This window comes from Musca domestica, unplaced genomic scaffold (assembly GCF_030504385.1).
Source record: "Musca domestica strain aabys unplaced genomic scaffold, Musca_domestica.polishedcontigs.V.1.1 1, whole genome shotgun sequence".
NCBI lineage: Eukaryota > Metazoa > Arthropoda > Insecta > Diptera > Muscidae > Musca > Musca domestica.
In genome coordinates, this window is record NW_026712114.1 from 26,077,781 (window position 1) to 26,099,228 (window position 21,448).

General features: G+C 35.1%; 1 long non-coding RNA gene across 1 annotated transcript in view; it reads left to right on the plus strand.

The window, feature by feature from the left end:
* Positions 1–21,448, plus strand: part of LOC131801968 (uncharacterized) — a 184,533-nt gene that overhangs the window by 88,955 nt on the left and 74,130 nt on the right. Inside the window, exon 3 of the long non-coding RNA XR_009341985.1 lies at positions 4,199–4,211. This is a non-coding gene — a long non-coding RNA (uncharacterized LOC131801968). The remainder of the gene's footprint in view (positions 1–4,198; positions 4,212–21,448) is intronic.

Sequence of the window (21,448 nt, forward strand, 5' to 3'; positions counted from 1 at the left end):
TCTTCTTAAATATTCATTTACCTAATTTTTATGCAAATACTACGTAATGCGACCTAATGCTTATTTCTCTTGTAAATGTGGATAATTTATGCAAATACTTTTGGTTTGGCATAATCACGTTGAGTCGTCGAACGAACAAAAAGTAGTTAAAAGGGGTAGAGGACGAAATACCTTAAAAATGCATGGCAGGCAACTACAGTTGCTGTTGAGCAAAGGATTTTGGGAAAATGAATTCCTTTGTTGGAGCCAAAATTATAATAATGATATGATTTTAATTAAAGTTTAAAATTTCGCACAAAAAAATAGGAAACTCTACATTTTAATGAGCACCATTCGTGGCAATTGTTTTAAGGAAGGAGAAACTATTGCCTTTTCGGTGTTGGTTTTTTTCTCTTTTGCAATTTAACGCATTAGTGACGCTATGGCGTTAAACTATGCTGAGATATGCAAGAAAACTATGTGACTTGATGACCTTATTGAATAGGAGAAAAATAGAAGGCTTAGGTCGAATGAAAGGTGCATTACTTTCATCGGTAAAATATCTTGTTTTTAATATAAAGTCTACCTGACTTGTATTTCCAGATTTAAATTTTTCTGACACTATAATTTTTAAGAAATTACCCAGCAATAATACCTTTTTAAGAATTCACGTGCTATCAATTCAATATAACATATTTTTAAATTTAATTTTCACGGGTACTTTCGTATTATTTTTAAAATATTCTTTCCAGAATGTTTGGAAATCTAATCCTGAATTTTTTCGTAAACCTTTAAAAACAAATTAAAGACTTACTTTTAAGGTTCTTCATAGAATCACTTTCTGAGTCGATTTGTTTGGCCCAAGGACGAACCCTTTAAAAATTGTTGAGAATCGGTACACATTTAGATATAGGTCCAATATATATCTTTGACCGGAATCAGGTTTATTGTGCATTATATGGCTAATATCTGCCCAAATGAAAAGAATTTTAGCAATTCTGACGGAATTCATCCTAGAAACAAGTACTTCAAATTTAGTGTAGCTTCCATACATATGATTCATTCGATTTGTGGTTTTAAGTTCCTCATATACGTGATATGCACTCCACAAAATTAATCTTTGGTAACAGATACAGCCCAGAAATATCTCTGTCAATTTTAATCGAGATCGGATCAGATTTGGATATAGCTCCCATTTATAAATTGATCCTCTATCTTCTTTGTTTTGCACCAAATGGCTAATACCAGCACAAATTTATCGTAGAAGAAGTACTTCAAATTTTGGTGAAAATCGGTTCAGATATAGCAATAGCTCCCTTACACAAGTTTCACCCGATTTACGGGTTTAAGCCCCTCACATGCGTAATACGTAGTCCACAACAATGATATTTGATACCGAACATCAGATACAACTTGAAAATAACACTGCCAAATTTGATCGAGATCGGTTCAGATTTGTATATAACTTCGATGTACATCTTCATCCGATTTTACAGTTATTGTCCGCAATATATGTAATATCAGCCCAAATTGGATAGATTTATTATATTCACCCGTTTTTTTCAACCCGCCCGACTTTTGGACTTTCTTGACTGTTATTTTAATAATTGCCCAAGAATAGAGATATACAAATAATATTTTTCCAAGAATCTTGAAATTATTTTGAAATATTTCTTCAAGGACCGTTTATCATTTTTTTATCGTTAATTTTTCAAAATAATTTTTTTTATCAAGGATTTTGATTTTTAATGATTTTTTTGCACGGGCCTATTTCAATGATAGGAGATTTAAAGTTTTATGGATTGTTAATATTGTTTTTAAGGGCCATTATTTTTATACCCTCCGACATAGTATTGAAATATTGATTTGGTTGTTTTTCTGTAAATTTCCAGTTTGTGTTCATAGTGCATAGCAATGTCTATATAGGTCCAAGTTTTTGTATAGTCCCCAATATTCGGTATTTTGACGATTAAAGCCACACTATTAAACGGATTTTTTTTCAATTCGGAATTTGGGTACTACTTCCTATGACAGAAAACTACCTATATAAATTAAAGTATTCGTATAGGCCCCACATTACAGGTACTACCATTATTCGGTATTTTGACGATTTTAGCTTAATTTTTCAACTGAATTATCTTAAACTTGGTGTTTGGAGTTCTAACTCTTACGCCTGATATTCGGAATTTTTAATGTATAGCGGCAATTTTCAACGTATATATTTTTTTTAGATTTTGCGAGTTCTTTCTTAATGGCGGATTAATAAATTTGCAAATAAATTTTGAAGCACTCTGCACTATATTTTTGGATTGTGGAGTTATTTTGAAGGACTCCATAGACTTTCAGGAATTTTTGTTATAGGCTATCAAAAAAAAGTATTGCGCCTATCACAGGAAGCATTTTGGATTCTCAAACAATTTTCTTTAAATTCTATGAGAGCCGGAATAGTGGATTTTTAAATAAATTTCTTCAAAGGCTATCGGAGAATTTGGGTACTACTTCCTATGACAGAAAACTACCTATATAAATTAACGTATTCGTATAGGCCCCACATTACAGGTACTACCATTATTCGGTATTTTGACGATTTTAGCTTAATTTTTCAACTGAATTATCTTAAACTTGGTGTTTGGAGTTCTAACTCTTACGCCTGATATTCGGAATTTTTAATGTATAGCGGCAATTTTCAACGTATATATTTTTTTAGATTTTGCGAGTTCTTTCTTAATGGCGGATTAATAAATTTGCAAATAAATTTTGAAGCACTCTGCACTATATTTTTGGATTTTGGACTTATTTTGAAGGACTCCATAGACTTTCAGGAATTTTTGTTATAGACTATCAAAAAAAGTATTGCGCCTATCACAGGAAGCATTTTGGATTCTCAAAAAATTTTCTTTAAATTCTATGAGAGCCGGAATAGTGGATTTTTAAATAAATTTCTTCAAAGGCTATCGGAGAAATTATCGTGGATTTTTAAATATTTTTCCGAAGGCAGAAGAATTATGCTGGAGATCATTTCTAACTCTTACACCTAATATTCTAAAATTTTAATGTACAGCGGTATTTTTCAACGGGTTTTTTTTTAGATGTTGCAAGTTTTTTTCTTAATGGTGCATTAAAAGATTCTCAAATAAATTTTGAAGGACTCTGCACTATATTTTTGGATTTGGCAATTATTTTAAAGGACTCCATAGTCTTTCAGGATTTTTTTATAGGCTATTAGAAATAGCGTAAATATAGGATTTTTAAAAAATTTTCTTGAAATTCTTTAAGAACCGGAATCTTAGATTTTTAAGTAAATTTCTTTAAAGGCTATCGGAGGAATAATCGTGGATTTTTAAATATTTTTTCCAAAGACAGAAGAGTCGTGGATTTTTAAAATATTTTTACCAAAGGCAGATGAATTGTATATTTGTAAGTATATTTAAAGACTTTCAGAAGAAAAATTGTTGATTTTTAAATAATTGGTTTCCTCAAAATCAATTAAATGAAACACCCCAGATTTTTCAATAATTTCCATTTCAAAAGCTCTCAGAGAACGAATCGTATTTTTATCGTATCGTATGGCAGGAGAATCATGGATTTTTAAATATTTTTTTTTCCAAAGGCCGTCACGTGATGAATCGAATATTTTTAAATAATATTTTTTCAAATTATATCAATGGAAGAATTCTTGAAATCGAAATTTTTTAAATAAAGAATTGAATGCCTAAAAGGCATTCAGAGGAAAAATCTTGAATTTTTAAATAATTTCATATCAAATCTATCAGAGGAAGAATTCTAGATTTTGAATGATTTCATTTAATGTTTTCAAAGGAAGATGTTTCTTTGAAGGCGTTCAAAGTATTTTAAAATATTTTTTTACAAAGCCTATCAAATAATGGATGCCTATGAATGGCAAATGTCTGGGATAACTTGTTTCCAAGGATGGCCTTAAGTAAGTCTGCCATAACTATAAACGCGACATATATTTTTCTGACCTATACTTGTGGACTTTTCAATTTTTTTAAACCATCACTAATTGTGGATTTCTAAATAAGGGTTTTTTTTTTATTTATAATAGTACATTTTTTACCAATGCTATTATATGTCCACTTGACCTACAAATATTGAACCCTTTACTTTCTCAAGGCTTGAAATGATATTATAAAAGTTAATTTTGTAAGAATATTTTTCAAAGATTTTACTAACATCCGATTACATTTTGTTCTTTCAGCATTGGAACACAGGTAAGTACATCGCTATTATTTTAAAAGTAGATTTTTTCATATTTCATTGTTATATAATTTAAATTATCTCAAACCAAAAATCTAACAATCCACACCTACCTAAAAAGTAGCGTCTAGCCCAAAAACTTCGTATAAATTATTTATAAAAACTCATTAAATTTTTCTTTTCTTATGCATTTGTTATTTTTATTTTAATTTAAATTTTGCTCTTCCATTCCTATCTGCAAAATATTCCTTTGTAGATAGCAGCAACGAAAGCAAAAACCAAAAAAAAAATGTGAATGTGGTGGTGTACCACATCCTTGGCGTAACGAGTAAATGAAATACCAAAAGTTTCCTCATTAAATGCACCAATGGCTTACTTTTTTCCACCATTTAAAGATGCAATGAAATTCTTCAGTTTCATTTTTTTGTTCTCTTTCAGGCTACTTCGATAGTAGCTACAGCTTGTGAAGAAAATTGCAAATTAAATGTGCACGTAGTTTTCCAAGTTCATCATCTTTTTTGCTCAGCTTGTGCGTTGCTTGTGGTTTTTTGCTAGTAATTGCATGGATACGTGTATGTGCGTGTGTGCATCTTTAGTAATTCCTATGCGGAAATTATTCCGGGGAATATGACGTTAAGATTAAAAAGCTTTAACTTAAAAAAATAACAACCAATAAAAAAACAACTAAAAGAAATGTTAAAATACTCGTGAAGAATTTATCAGTCAAATAAAATATGAGTTGAAATCTCATCGGAATATTTAAGTTATAAAGGCAACGAGTTGTTCAGCGTTAATAAAAATATGACTTTTTTATATACTGCACCACTATTTAGGAGGGGTGTTATAAGATGCCTTTTGTCTTAAAAGTATAATTATATTTATGCGAATCAATTTCTCCATGAGCTTAGTTGATCTAGCCCCAAATTAACCTTTCAATCATGCTACTGGTCAGATCGTCACCAAAATATTTAGGGCACGTATTCCGCTAACAAGCTCTGTGATTTTGTCTGCTTCAATAAGAAATATTACAAAGATAATATATATTATTGCAAGTAGAATACACCACTATTATTCATCACATAAAGGAGTTAAAAATCGAAAATATTATATGAAATTTTTGATAGATGTAGGGGTGGCGCACCTTCTTCTTTTAATATTTTCATCCTACTGCAGAAAATGCTTACCTTTTGCTAGTTTCTGGGGAGAGAGAGAGAAATTGTTATTTCCCGAAAACTATCATCGATAGAGATCTTTATTTGGAAGGAGGATTTAACTTTTAAATAAAGGGCAATATCACTGTAGCGTATTCAGCGTATTTACTATATTTTAGGCCAATTCGAATTTTTTTAGTCTAGTACTTTTGGGTCACCTAAGGCATTCACAAAAAGATAAGTGAGCTTGTCCTCTTTCAGTCAATATGTAGTTTTGTTTTATTCCGTTCCAGACTTGCCCTTTTACCACTTTTCTACCATAAAAACGTAAGATACAACTGTATGTGCAACGCAGCATGGACCTATGTTGGCACTTTCTGGGTAATTTCGATCTAAACCCTATTTCACTTTATTAGGAAAATGCTGAACAACAAAGGCTATAGTCGTGTGAGCCGACCATGTAATACCCTACAACACTACAATATCCTGGAAGCCCCCTTAGAACCAAATCCATTCTGTTAGATTTCGTTTTTGAAATAATGCATTTCAGTCCCACCCAAATGCGGCGTTTGATTTTTGACCGGGAAAATTGCTGTCATTTCCAATCCACTCGTCCGACAGCTGTTAAAATTATTCCAGTGATTGCCCATTATATTGTTTACAAGCGAACAAAAGCATTTTAGTGAGAATTTTCCAGAAAAAAAAATATTCGTGATGGAATCCAAGCGTGATAGTGTGATTTCTTTATATTTGGCTGGGACACAACAAGTTGCTATCCTTAGAGCACTACAGCATTTAAAAGTGAATAAATCTTTTGTGTCTCGTTCGTTTCTGTGATGCTGGTAACGTATCCCGACGTCATGGAAGTGGACTGAAGAAAAAACAGCAACATCAGCAGAAATGATTCGAAAAGTAAAGAAGCGACTAGATCGAAACCCGCGTCGCAGTGGCCAAAAAATGGCTCGTGAGGTTAACATATCGCAATATTCCATTCGGAAAATATTGAAAAATGAGATCGGGGTGAAGCCATTGAAATTCCAAAAAGTGCAAGAACGTACACCGCAACAGAAAGAAAATAGACTCAAAAGAGCTAAAGAGTTGTTTCGCTTGGCCGAGAGTGGTAAACTGCCGAATTTGGTTTTTTCCGATGAGTAAATATTCGCTGTCCAGCAGTTTGTTAACAAACAAAATTATCGTGTTTACTTGCCAAAGAGGTCAGCTGAAAATGTGCACCTTCGGTTGGCCACCAGTATTCAAGCGCCGGCCATGGTGATGGTGTGGGTCACCATAACAGTCGATGATCACTCTCCGCTCGTATTAATCGACCGTGGCATCAGAATAAATGCCGAATATTATCGCAAAAATATTATGGAGGGTGTATTAAAGCCTTGGGCACGCAAACATTTTGGCCGCAGACCTTGGACATTCCAACAGGTCACACCACCATCTCACTCAGCACACGCCACCCAAGAATGGTTACAAAATGAGATTCTTGGCTTCATTTCCAGCACACAATGGGCAACAAAATCTCCGTTTACCAATCCGTTTGACTATTGTTTCTGGAGTATTTTGGAAAGCAAAGTTGGCACTAAAAAATACCAAAGTGTCGAACACCTCAAGCAAGCGCTTCGCCGAGAATGGGCCAAAATACCGCAAAGTAACATTCGGGCAGCGTGTGAAGGCCATAATTCGTGCCAAAGGAGACCAATTCGAACAAATATAAACTTATTCTAAAATTTGATGCTATTTCCGACATTTTTTTGCTTTTATTCAATAAAATGTAGAAAAAAAAAATAAAAATTATGGCGTTTGACTTTGTTGCAGTATTTTATCTCACGCTGTATAGGCACCTCACTATATTTGATATTTGATTACTAAGCAATATATTCCCACGGAATTGTTTAAAGTTTGTTTCGTATTTTTAACACTTCAGTCACATTTTCACCTCCTAAAATGGGTTAAACAGATCCACGTTGCGGCATAATCCTCATATAGGGGAAATTCCAGATATTTTGTATTTTAAATTCGTAATGGAAATCGGAAATTCTTTACTTATAGACATATTGTGCAGGATATCGGGCATAACCTTTATTGATTATTTACTTGTTTAATCGCGGCCCTCCTACAATATTCATTAATAATTTGTAATCTGATTTCGGAAAGTTGCGTCACATAACATTTTCATTTGTTTCAGTAAAACATGAGCTAAAAATTTTGCAGTATCAACTTACGCAACATATTTTTGTGTTACCTCGCATTTTTATACCCTCAGCCACATGGCTAGAAAGTCATCATTTGAGAGCCTCATTGAAATCCGTTTCAGGCCATTTGGAGTCGATCTAGCAATGTCCGTCCGTCCGTCTGTCTGTTTGACTGGCTGCTGCACACGATAACGCTCGAAGGGAGTATCCGAATTGGTCCTAACTTGCTACATAGTAATATTATTATCAAACTTAGATCAAGCTCGGAGATGTGCAATAACTGTCCACTCATTCTGGTACGCATACAAAAGGAGGAAATTTTGAAACAAAATATTTTACCTCACGCACATTTCAACATTTTCTAAAAATGATAACATGTATCCAATAAAGTGAAGGAAGAAGTCGATATAGACCAAGCCTGACACGTCGAAATTTGTATATCCCATTTATTTAGGCCCGATATGAAGGTGAAAATACTGGCCCATTTCTTCGGCGCCTACTTCATAGAGGGTCAATCAATTGAATTATCATAACAGCAGGCGAAATATATTTAATTATTCGAACATTGCCTGAGGGTATACATCTGTCAGCAAAACCGACTAATACTTTATAGCTTATTTTATCTTCTTTTTAATCGCTACAATATGCTTTCAACTAAACTTAAAAATATTTTCTAAAGTTCCGAAGCAGAAATAAACATTTTTCATAATACATTCTGTCTGTCATCATTTATCATCCATGTTCCATGCAAGAAAATCCCACAGTCAGTGTTCCGACCATGATTTGCGAGATATATTAGAGCTTCTGTATGGCATTATGGTGCTGCAGGCAGGTCCATTAACCTTCATGTTGTCGTCTGCTCGCATTCAGCGTTCAGTGGGCATTAGCCTCTTGAAAAACAAAAGAGGACAAACAAAGCTGGCCACTTAATTCATGTTTTAGGTTTCAATGGAAAATATTATTAAAATGAAAATTTTCTGTGGAAATCACTTCATTTATCATGGCGTTGATGATGATGCTGCTGCTGTTGATGATGAAAAGATGAGAGATATTTCATTAATTGAAAAATACTGGAAATTATAACAAATGAATGGTATCCGCCGCCGCCGCTATTGCTCTTTGAGTGTTATATTTGTTTATTAATGGTTTAGACATTTCATTGGAGTAGAGATGGGAGAGGATTTGTGGATGGCTTAGCGTAAAAACTAAATCAATAAATTTCACTTTACTTTTGTAATAAAATAATTAATAATGTTGGAAAAATATTAATTATTATCTTTTTTGAAAGTAAACTTTTTCTTTTCGAAGTGATTTTTAATAAAGTTTTTAAACTTTATATGCATTGGGATATACAATTTTTGTACCCAGCTATATGACTACAGAGGGTATATGTATATCATTTTATACGGTTGAAACGTGACTCATCGAAATAACGGACCCTAGGTCTCTTAGGACCAACTCCGTTTCAGGACATTTGGAGTCAATCTAGCGATGTCCATCCGTCCGTATGTCTGTCTGTCAGGATGGTGCACACGATAAATCTCGAAGAGAGTATCCGATTTGGTCCAAACTTGGTACATCATAATATTATTATCAAACTTAGATCGAGTTCAGAGATGGGCAATATCGGTCAAAATATATATCTTCTGCATAAAAAAAACGATAATCCTCTTTTGCTCCAACTTTGCAAATCTTAATATTTGCATCAGTGCCAGATCAGATGCGAAATAATGACATCTCTTGCAAAATGCCTGATAATAACATCTCTTGCAAAATGTGATGTAAGAATCCAGTTGTCTTCAAACTTCACACAACCCAATATTTGTATTAACCTAAGGTCTGGTGTTAAGATGAAATATATCGGTCCACACCTTCTGGTACCTTCCCCAACAAAAGCTCGAAATTGAAAAAAAATAGTTTTTCTGCACATATAGTGAAGCAATATTCCGATTTTGCTCCAACTTTGCAAATCCCAATATTTGCGTCCGTTCTAAGTCAAATTGTCTTCAAATTTTACACATCCCAATATTTTTATGTACCCAAGATCTACTGTTAAGATGGAATACATCGGTCCACTCCATATGGTACCTCCCCCACAAAAGGTCGAAATTTTGAATATCCATTCAGCTCATAAAACGCGAAATTAATATTCGGTTCCACTTAGACTTGGCACGTCTGAGTGTTTCTATCAACACAGTGTTATAAAAATGATCGGCCCATTCCTTCTGGTACCTTCCCCACAAAGGCTCACAATTTTGAATATTCATGAAGCTTTTAAAACGCGAAATTAACACCTGATTCCTTTTAGACTTGGCACATCTGAATATTTCTATCAACACAGGATCTGTTATAAAAACGGATGAGACCATTTCCCCTGGTACCTCTCCCACAAAGGATCAACGTTATAAAATCCGAAATAAGGATTAGGTTCTCTTTATATTTCACACATCCCATTGATCTGCGATCACAAGATCTTTTTTGAAGATGGTTGTATCGGTCCACTCCTTCTAATACCTATCCCAAAATGGCTCACAATTTTGAATATCTATGAAGCTTTTAAAATGCGAAATTACCATCTGATTCCTTTCAGATTTAGTACTTCTCAATATTTTAATCAACGCAAGATCGGTTGTAAAGAAAGTACAGATCGGACCTTTAATTCTGGTACCTCTCCCACATAGTGTTCAAGATTTGATAAACAAGACGCTCAGAGAAAGCGAACCCATTCTAGTACCTCACCCACAAGTTTATTTTTTCTGTCATAACTTGATACGCCTAAATATTTCTCTGAATGAAAGCAAAAAATGTCGAAAATAGCATCAAATTTTAGAATAAGTATAGATTTGTTCAAATTGGTCTTTGGCACGAATTGTAGCCTTCAAACGGCCAATGATACCGTCACACGCTGCCCGAATGTTGCTCTGCGGTATTTTTGGCCCATTCCCGGCGAAGCGCTTGCTTGAGGTGATCGACACTTTGGTGTGTTTTAGTGCCAACCTTGCTTTCCAAAATACTCCGAACACAATAGTCCAGCGGATTAGTATCGGGAGATTTTGGTGGCCAATATACGCTGGAAATGAAGCGAGGAACCTCATTTCTTGGGTGGCGCGTGCTGAGTGCGATGGTGCTGAGTCCTGCTGGAATGTCCAAGGTCTGCGGTCAAAATGTTTGCATGCCCAAGGCCTTAACACATACTCCAGAATATTTTCGAAATAATATTCGGCATTTATTCTGATGCCACGGTCGATTAATACGAGCGGAGAGTGACCATCGGTTGTTATGGCGGCCCACACCGAAAGTGCACATTTTCAGTTGACCTCTTCGGCAAGTAAACACGATCATTTTGTTTGTTTACAAACTGCTAGACAATGAATGTTTTCTCATCGGAGAAAGACAAATTCGGCAGTTTACCACCTTCGGCCAAGCGAAGCGACTTTTTAGCTCTTTTGGGTCTATTTTCTTTACGTTGCTGTGTAAGATCTTGCACTTTTTGGTGTTTCAATGGCTTTACCCCGAGCTCATTTTGCAATATTTGCCGAATGGAATATTGCGATATGTTCAGCTCACGAACCATTTTTCAGCCACCGCGACGCGGGCTTCGATCAAGTCGCTCCTTTACTTTTCGAACCATTTCTGCTGATGTTGCTATTTTCTTCCGCCCACTTCCTTGACGTCGGGCTACACTACGAGTATCACGATAACGAGCGATGGTACGAGACACAAAAGATTTATTCACATTTAAATGCTGGAGTGCTCTAACGATAGCCACTTGTGGTTTTCCAGCCAAATATAAAGAAATCACACTATCAAGCTTGAATTCCATCTCAAATAACATTTTTTTGGAAAATCCTCACCAAAATGCTTTTGTACGCTTGTAAACAATATAATGTGCTGTCACTGGAATAAGTTTAACAGTGACTTAAAAATGACAGCAGTCTGAAGTTGATTGCAGTCTTTTCATCTCACCATGTAAATGTTCGATTTTCTTGCAATTTTGGCCACACTCGTTTTTATACCCTACACCACATAGTGGTAGGGGTATTATGTCTTTGTGCATTTGTCTGTAACATGGAGAAGGAATCGAGATAGACCTATAATTACTTTTGAGGATCTCCATAGAATCACTTTCTGAGTTGATTTATGCATGTCAGTCCGTCTGTCCATGTATTCTTGTGAACAAAATGCAGGTCGCATTTATTACCCGATTGAGATGAAATTTTCCAAACAACATTTGTTTGGCACAAGGACGAACCCTATTGAAATTGGAGATAATCGGTCAAAATTTAGATATAGCTCCCATATATATCTTCGTCCGATTTGCCTTTTATTGTGCACCAAACGTATCAGCCCGAATATTATGGAATTTTGCACATTCAACCAAATTAGGCCTGAAAATAAGTATGCCAAATTTTATCGAAATCGGTTAAGATATAGCTATAGCTCCCATATATATTGTTCATCCGATTTGTTATTTTTGTCCTCCACACCCGTAATATGCACTCTGTAACAACAATATTTGGGGAAATATATCAAATACAGCTCAGAAATACATTTGCTAAATTTTATCGAGATCGGTTCAGATTTGGATATAGCTCCCATATATAACTTCGTCCGATTTACCATTTATTGTACACCAAACGTCTAATATTTGTCCAAATGGGATGGAATTTGGCACTCACGACCGAATTGAGTCTAGAAGCTAGTATGCCAAATTTGGTGAAGATCGGTTCAGATTTAGCTATAGCTCCCATATTTATTGTTCATCCGATTTGTTGTATTTGTTACCCACAGCCGTAATATGCACTCCGTAACATCGATATTCAGCAAAATATATCAAATAAAGCTCAGAAATATTCTTGCCAAATTTTATCGCGATCGGTTTAGATTTGGATATAGCTCCCATATATATCTTTATCTGATTTCAAATTAATTTTGCACCAAATGGGCAATCCAAGTCCAAATTTAAAAGAAACAAATGCTTCGGCATATTTAGTCCTTTGAACTTTAAATTACAATAATAATCATAGCGTGTAAGATTAAATTCTCCTTTAAAATTTTTAATTGTTATGTGGAGCTCTACAAAATTAGAAAAGTTTTGTAGGGTATCATAAAGTCGGCCCCGCCCGACTTTAGGGCTTTCTTTACTGGTTTTATCTGGATTAGATGAAGTATGAAAATGGAACTTCGGTACCTAACACACATTTTCTAAAAATTCTCACATATCTCATATAGAGTGGAGGAAATAGTCAACATAGTCCGAACCTGGCACGCCACATAGTCCGAACCTGGCACGTCGAAATATTTATATCATATTTATTTAGCTCCAATGCGATATTGGCCTATTCGCTCTCTATGGGGGGTCAACAATTTGACTCATCATAACAGAAGTCAAAATATATTTAAATAATCGGGCATTTGCTGAGGGTATATAGCTATCGGCAAAACCGACTGATGCCGTTAAACTTGTTTTACTATTTACTTAAAAAAAATATTTCAATAATATTGCATAAAATATTTTTTAATAATATTTATTTTTTTAATACTATTTTTTTGTTTTATTTTATATTTATACTTAATTTTGAAAAGGTGGGAAACAGCACAACTGCATAGAATCAATCATTCACTTTTCATTTTACATTTATTTAATAACACATCATGGAGTGTCATATGACCTTATTACTTTTGGCCTTTCCCTCGACGACATAAAACAATTCTCGCAGGTGGTGGATGGATGTTTTGTAAAATTTCAACAAATTTCACAAGAATTCCCTTAACCTATTATTGTTGTTTTTATATTTTCAAAAAAATATAAACCTTGTTATTTTATTTTCGTGGAATATTTCATTTAATGGTCTTATTATATTTTCGCTCTCTTTCCCCGGTTTTTTATGACATTTTCCTTATGGGAATTTTGTGTTTCATCGTAACCATTAATAAAGTACAAAAATGAAATGTCTCATAATATTGAATGACATTTCGTTTTTATTTTTATTTGGCATTGCAGCAGTAGGCGACCGCGCACGTGTATATGACATTGCCTATTATAGATGATAATCAGCACGTTTATTTATTATATTGATACTTATCGAATCGAATGAATATTGCCCATGAATATATCATGTGACATTTATTGACTTTTGGTTGTGACATGTAATATTTATGCAGAATGCAGTATATAATAATGGGAGGTATGCACTTGGCTGACCTTTTTAAATTCGCAATCTATGCGTCACAAAAATTGGTTTACCCTACCTAATAAGTGCAATTCTCCTTTCCCTCAAGCATGAGGCTATATAGGTAATACAACATTTGATACTGTCAACATTTTAAGGACTCCATGTCTCTTTTAAATCCGCTTAGATCAACTATTTGAATAATAACTCTAATATAAAGTGAAGTGAAATAACAGAATGGCTGACTGAACGAAGATCAACGCACAGACGAAACGGCTGAAACTAGAATCTTGAAATTTTACACGAGTCTCGGGGCGCAGGCTTTTGTTAATCCTAAGTGTTTGGAAATTCGTACTAGATTGGTACGAAAAGTACTAAAATGTACTAAAAATTTATCTCGTTGTATTGCATAAACGGAATGGACTAGAATTCTGAAATTTGAAATGAGAAATGACATTTTGGAAAAACGAACTTAAAGGTTACAAAAATACTAAAATGGTACCACTTGGTATTATGTGAACGGATAGAGCCAAAATCTTGAAATTCGGTATGAGAATCAACGTTGGAAAGTAAGTTTGATATATGAAGGTGGTTTTGAAAATGTGCACTAATTTTGCGAACTGTACTTAATTTGGTAGACTTGGGTATAGGGTTAACGAATTTGTATTGGTGATAGGTTTGTGATAACGAAGTGGTTTTGGAAATGTGTACTACAAGTGCACGAAAGGTTCTGTATACAGGGTGAGATAAAAAAAACTGCAACAAACAAATTTTTACATTTTTTTTAATTTTATTGAATGAAAGCAATAAATGTCGGAAAGATCATCAAGTTTTAGAATAAGTTTAGATTTGTTCGAATTGGTCACCCTTGCTACGAATTGTGGCCTTCAAACGGCCAATGAAACCGTCACACGCTGCCCAAATATTGCTCTGCGGTATTTTGGCCCATTCACGGCGAAAAACTTGCTTAAGGTGATTGACACTTTGGTATTTTTTAGTGCCAACCGTGCTTTCCAAAATACTACAGACACAACAGATTGGTACTCGGAGATTTCGGTGGCCATTGTGCGCTGGAAATGAAGCGAGGAAGCTCATTTTGTAACCATTCTTGGGTGGCGCGTGTTGTCTGCGATTGTGCTGAGTCCTGTTGAAATGTCAAGGTCTGTGGCCAAAATGTTTGCGTGTCCAAGGCTTTAATACACCCTCCAGAATATTTACGCGATAATATTCGGTCATTTATTCTGATGCCACGGTCGAATAATACGAGCGGAGAGCGACTATCTGCTGTTATGGCGGCCCACGACATCACTATGGCCGACGCATGAGTTCTGATGGCCAACCGAAGGTGCACATTTTCAGCTGACCTCTTTGGCAAGTAAACACGATCATTTTGTTTGTTTAGAAACTGCTGGACAACGATTTGTTTCTCATCGGAGAAGGAGAAACCAAATTCGGCAGTTCACCGCTTTCGGCCAAGGGAAGCAACTCTTTAGCTCTTTTGAGTCTATTTTCTTTCTGTTGTGGTGTTAGTTCTTGCACTTTTTGGAATTTCAATTGCTTTACCCCTAGCTCATTTTTCAATATTTGTCTAATAGAATATTGCGATATGTTCAGCTCACAAGCCATTTTTCGGCCACTGCATCGCGGGTTTCGATCAAGTCGCTTCTTTACTTTTCGAACCATTTCTGCTGGTGTTGCTGTTTTCTTTCGTCCACTTCCTTGACGTCGGGCTACGCTACCAGTATCACGGTAACGAGCGATGGTACGAGACACAAAAGATGTATTCACATTTAAATGCTGGAGTGCTCTAACGATAGGCACTTGTGGTTTTCCAGCCAAATATAAAGAAATCACACTATTACGCTTGAATTCCATCACGAATAACATTTTTCCTGGAAAATTCTCACCAAAATGCTTTTGCACGCTTGTAAACAGTATAATAAGTTGTCACTGGAATATTTTTTAAGAGCTTAGAAATGACAGCAATCTGAAGTTGGTTGCAGCTTTTTCATCTGAAACTTGTTATTAGGGTCGTTGTTTATGTTTCACCTGGACACGTGATGGTGATTTCCGAAATGTATACTATAATTGTGCGAAAAGTTCTGAATGGCATGGAGTTAAAATTCTGTAATTTGATAGTTAGATTACTGATGGTCCAGGTACTACTGGGAATGTGTCCCACATAAGTACGAAAAACACTAAACGGTACTAAATTTGGTATTTGGTGAAGGAATGGGGAATCCTAATATTTGTATTGAAATGTCTGTTGCATCTGGAATTGAGTTATATAGGTGGTTTGGAGGAATAGACCTGAAATCATGAAATTTGCTGATGTCACTGTGGGTACCTGTTGTTGGTAGATGGAGCTGGGTTTAGATATGAAGGACATTTGGTTATGGGGAAAATTAATGAGCTAAAATCCTGAAATTTGAGATTATTGTTACTATTGGTATCTGAGGTGGAGATATGGGTTTGGAAATGTGTACTATGAATATACAAAAAGTACTGAGTAGCACTACATTTTGTATTGAGGGAAGGAATATAGCTGAAATCCTGTTATTTATACAAATTTTGATAATGGGAGAAATTACAGAGCCGAAATACTTAAATTTGATATAAGGTCACTGTTGGTAGCTGAGGTTGAGAAATGGAGATCGTTTTGAAAATGCGTACTTTAACTGTACTAAATGAACTAAATGCTACATTATTGGTATTGGGAGAAGGGATAGAGCTGATAATTTGATAAGTATGTCACTGTTGGTGCATATACTTGAGAGAAGGATGTGGTTTTGGAAATTCGCACTATGAAAGAAATGTGCGAAATATCACAAAATGTACCGTTGGGTGAAGAGAAGGAGGTGGTTTTAGTCATGTGTAGTATTACTGTACAAAAAGTATGGTAATAAATTTCGAATTGGATCTCAGTATAGGTCTGGAATTCAAAAATTCCTAAGGGGTGGGCCAATATTGCTTATATTGTATTTGACATAAATGTGCAGAGTTAGACTATATATACTATTTTTAGACATGTGATAATTTTTGTGGGGGAGGTACCACAAGGAGTTGGCCGATACATTGCATATTCACATCAGATCTCTGCTTGAGAAAAATGTTAATGTTTAAAAAGAATGATGGACTTGTTTCGCAAATTAAGATATAAGTATTGAAAATTGTGGGGGAGGTACTAGAAAGGGTGGGCCGATATCTATTATATGCACACCAGATCTTCTGTTGATATACATATTGGAATGCGCAAAGTTTATAAGGAATCAGATGCTCATCTCGAATTTTATGAGTGATACAATTGTTCAAAATTTAGATCTTTTTTTTTTTTTTTTTTTTTTTTTTTTGGGGGGGGGGTGTACCAGGAAAAGGGAGACGATGTGGCAAACCTCCGAACTTGATCTAAGTTTGAGAATAATATTACGATGTACCAGGTTGGAACCAAATCGTGTACTCCCTTCGTGCGTACCAGCCAGCCAGGCGAATGGACACCCCTTTATCGACTCCAAATGTCCTGTAACGGATTTAGAAAGGGTGGGCCGATATCTATTATACGCACACCAGATCTTCTGTTAATATACATGTTGGAATGCGCCAAGTTTATAAGGAATCAGATGCTCATTTCGCATTTTATGAATGATACAATTATTCCAAAATCCCCCCTATTTGTGGGGGATGTACCAGAAGGAATGGGCCGACGTTGCAAATCCGAACCTGATCTAAGTTCGAGAATAATATTGCAACCTACCAAGTTGGAACCAAATCGTATACTCCCTTCCAGATTTATCGTGCGTACCAGACAGACGGATGGACACCCCCTGATCGACTCCAAATGTTTTGAAACGGATTTAATCCAAAAACTGTTATTTCGATGAGGTACGTTTGCCCATATCAAATCATATATACCATCGATAGACGTATAGCTATGATTGTAAAACTAAATTTATATTGTCCCATATGAACTGTTTTTTTCTCGGCTCTAAATTCAAAGTTTAGTAGAAAACCTTCCTTATCTTAACAACAAATTTTACATTCAAACACCCTCACACATGTCATGCTGTTTTTCGCCTCTACACACAACAATACGCCTTGATTGCAATTTATAATCTAATTAACATCGTAATTATCAATCTTTTGGATAAAATGTTCTATCGATTTAAATTAATTGTATCGAATTACTGTTGATAAAAGTGCTAATATTACATGATCCCCGATACAAAGGAGGAGAATCGCAATAAATATGTTTGTGGTTGCAAATAAATCTTGTTGTTAAGTGATTTTGAATGTATGTAAATTAGATTTAACTATTAATTTAGTTAATTAAACAATGGCCAAGAACAAATTGTGAAAATGTTTCGTAAATATTCTATTGATAGTGTGTGTGTGTGCGTGTGTTTTACATAGAACAGCCTAGATATATTATTCTCTTGGGTTGTGAATTTTGTAACTATGGCTGTATATCTTTGCTATTGTAAAGTAATTGTAAGGTTATGAATTTTACCATGTGCCCCTTTACATTTTCTTTTCTCACAGAGTTTTCCCCTTCTTTGCCAGGGTATTGTAGATGTTTATACCCTACGCCTCAAGGTGGTCAGGGCATTATGTCTTTCTGCATTTGTTTGTAACAGGCAAAAGGAAACGAGATAGACCGATAGTTCCTTTTTATGATCTGTTTACAATCACATTCTGAGTCGATTTATGCATGCCCGTCCGTCCGCCCGTCTGTCCATGTATTTTTTGTAAACAAAGTACAGAATACGCATTTATTGCCCGATTCAGATGAAATTTTGCACAAATAATTTGTTCGGCCCAAGGACGAACCTTATTGAAATTGCAGATAATCGGTAAAAATTTAGATATAGCTCCCATATATATTTTCGTACGACCAGATTGGACCTGAAAAATGAGCACGGGATATTATTGATGCCATTGAAATTCCAACAGTGCAAGGACTTACACCGCAAATAGACCCAAAAGAGCTAAAGAGTTGCTTCGCTTGACCGAAAGTGATGAACTGCCGAATTTGGTTTTCTCCGATGAGAAAACATTCGTTGTCCAGCAGTTCGTAAACAACTAAAATGATCGTGTTTACTTGCCAAAGAGGTCGCTGAAAATATGCACCTTCGACCATGGTGATGGTGTGGGCTGCCATGACAGCTGATGGTCACTCTCCGCCGTGGTATCAGAATAAATGCCGAATATTATCGCGAAAATATTCTGGAGGGTGTATTAAAGCCTTGGTCACGCAAACATGAAAATTAGTATGCCAAATTTGATCGAAATCGATTCAGATATAGCTATAGCTCCCGTATATATTGTTCGTCCGATTTGTTACTTTTGTCCTCCGCAGCCGTAATATGCACTCTGTAACAACGATAGTTGGGGAAATATATCAAATACAACTCAGAAATACCCTTTCTAAATTTTTTAGAGATCGGTTAATATTTGATTATTATATACCTTCGTCCGATTTGCCTTTTATTGTGCACTAAACATGTAATATTAGCCCCAATGGAGTGAAATTTCGCACTTACGACCTAATTGAGTCTAGAAACCAGTATGTCAAATTTGGTGGAAATCGGTTCAGATATAGCTGTAGCTCCCGTATATATTGTTCATCCGATTTGTTATTTTTGTCCTTCGCAGCCGTAATATACACTCTGTAACAACGATACTTGGGGAAATATCTAAATTTTATCGAGATCGGTTAATATTTGGATATAGGTCCCATATATACCTTCGTCCGATTTGCCTTTTATTGTGCACCAAATGGAATGAAATTTCGCACTTACGACCTAATTGAGTCTAGAAACCAGTATGTCAAATTTGATCGAAATCGGTTCAGATATAGCTATAACTCCCATACATATTGTTCGTCCGATTTGTTGAATTTGCCCTGCATAGCCGTAATATGGACTCCGTAGTAACGATATTCGGAAAAATATATCAAATAGAGCTTAGAAATACCTTTGCCAAATTTTATCGAGATCAGTTCAGATTTAGATATAGCTCTTATATATATCTATCCGATTTCAAGTTAATTGTGTACCAAATGGATAATACAAGCCCAAATTGAAAAGGCGCAAATGCCTCGGCAAATTTAGTAGATATCGACTCAGAGGAGGATAGCCCTCCCATATATTAGTTCCGTTGGACTTTAAATTATAACTATAATCATAGTTGGTATGATTTAATTCTTACAAATTCCCCATAAAACTTTTATTTGTTATGTGAAGCTCTACTAAATATGTAAAGTGGTGTAGGGTATCATAAAGTCGGCTCCGCCCCACTTTAGGGCTTTCTTTACTGGTTTTCATATTAATTAATACCAAATGTGACCTCGTTCAACTGAGTGTAAGGTTTCCCTATATAATATATACAAATGCAGTATTTACCTACAACAGGGATGGGAGTGCATTAGTGTTAGGATTTTTTTTTATACAAATGTTTAAATAAGTATTAAAATAATTTGCAACAACTTTATTTATTTTATTTTTTTATTTTCACTTTTTTATATTGTATCTTCCAATTCTAATTTGTATTTTTTGTATCTCTTCGATCAAACTTTTCGTACAACTCTGCATTCTGGTTGTTGCCAGTGTCGTTGTAACCAACCACACCATTCTCGGCAACATTAATGTATGCACATACATAAGTTAAACTGGAAATTGTAACCAATTTTAGTTGGCTTTCGGAGTAATACACTTATTTGTATATGCCTATGGGTCTTTGTGTGAGTTTTAGAGAATTTGTATGCGGTTTGTATGTATGGCCCGTTGTGTGTGTGAGTGCGAAGGATTCTGTTGTACTCCAAGTGTGAAGATGTGGCAAAGTTTGGTATGACTTTTCGTAAAATTCTAACTTTTACAATTCGCCAAAAATGCTGAAGTGAATATTTTATTCAATTACATACACATAGAATTCCGATTAAACTAGAAATTGTTTAACTTTGTATTTGATGGTTACATAACGAGGTATATATAGTTACTCCAATACAATACGATATTGATATAGCAATACCGTGCGATTGATGTAGCCAAAGGCGAATTTCGTCGCTTTGTTTTTTTATTTGATTGATTTACATATGATTGTTAATAAGTGTATTGAAATCTTGAAGTTGATTGCGAAAATAATTGTAAGACTGAGAATACCTACTGAAAATAAGTTCTCACCATCTAAAGCCCGACTCGATCATAATAAAATGGTTGAACTTTAGTCTTTGAAAAATGGGAAATGAAGCCCTATCTTTGCCTATTTTACATACTTTGAAAAACTATGAAAATGGAAACTGAGGCCCTATCTTTGCCTATTTCACAAAGAGTTAATTTTTGCAAGCTAGCCCCCGGAATTGTTCCGAAATGAATTTCTGTGTATTTTACTACGTTGGATTTAGCCATTGTTAAAACACTCTTGTACGATGGTGCATTGTCGGACTTTTTTTTCGATAATTGATCCAAAAGGTTGCAATAGTTTGAAATGTTCTTTTTTCCTTCTTTGGGGCACTTCCTCCAGCTTCAGTCCATTGTATGGATTGTTCTTAAGCCTCCGCAGTACAGGGTGAGATGAAAAAAATGCAACTTCAGACAGCTGTCATTTTTAAACCACTCTTCCGACAGCTGTTAAAATTATTCCAGCGACAGCTCATTATATTGTTTACAAGCGTACAAAAGGATTTTGGTAGGAATTTTCCAGAAAACAAGTTATTCGTCATGGAATTCAAGCG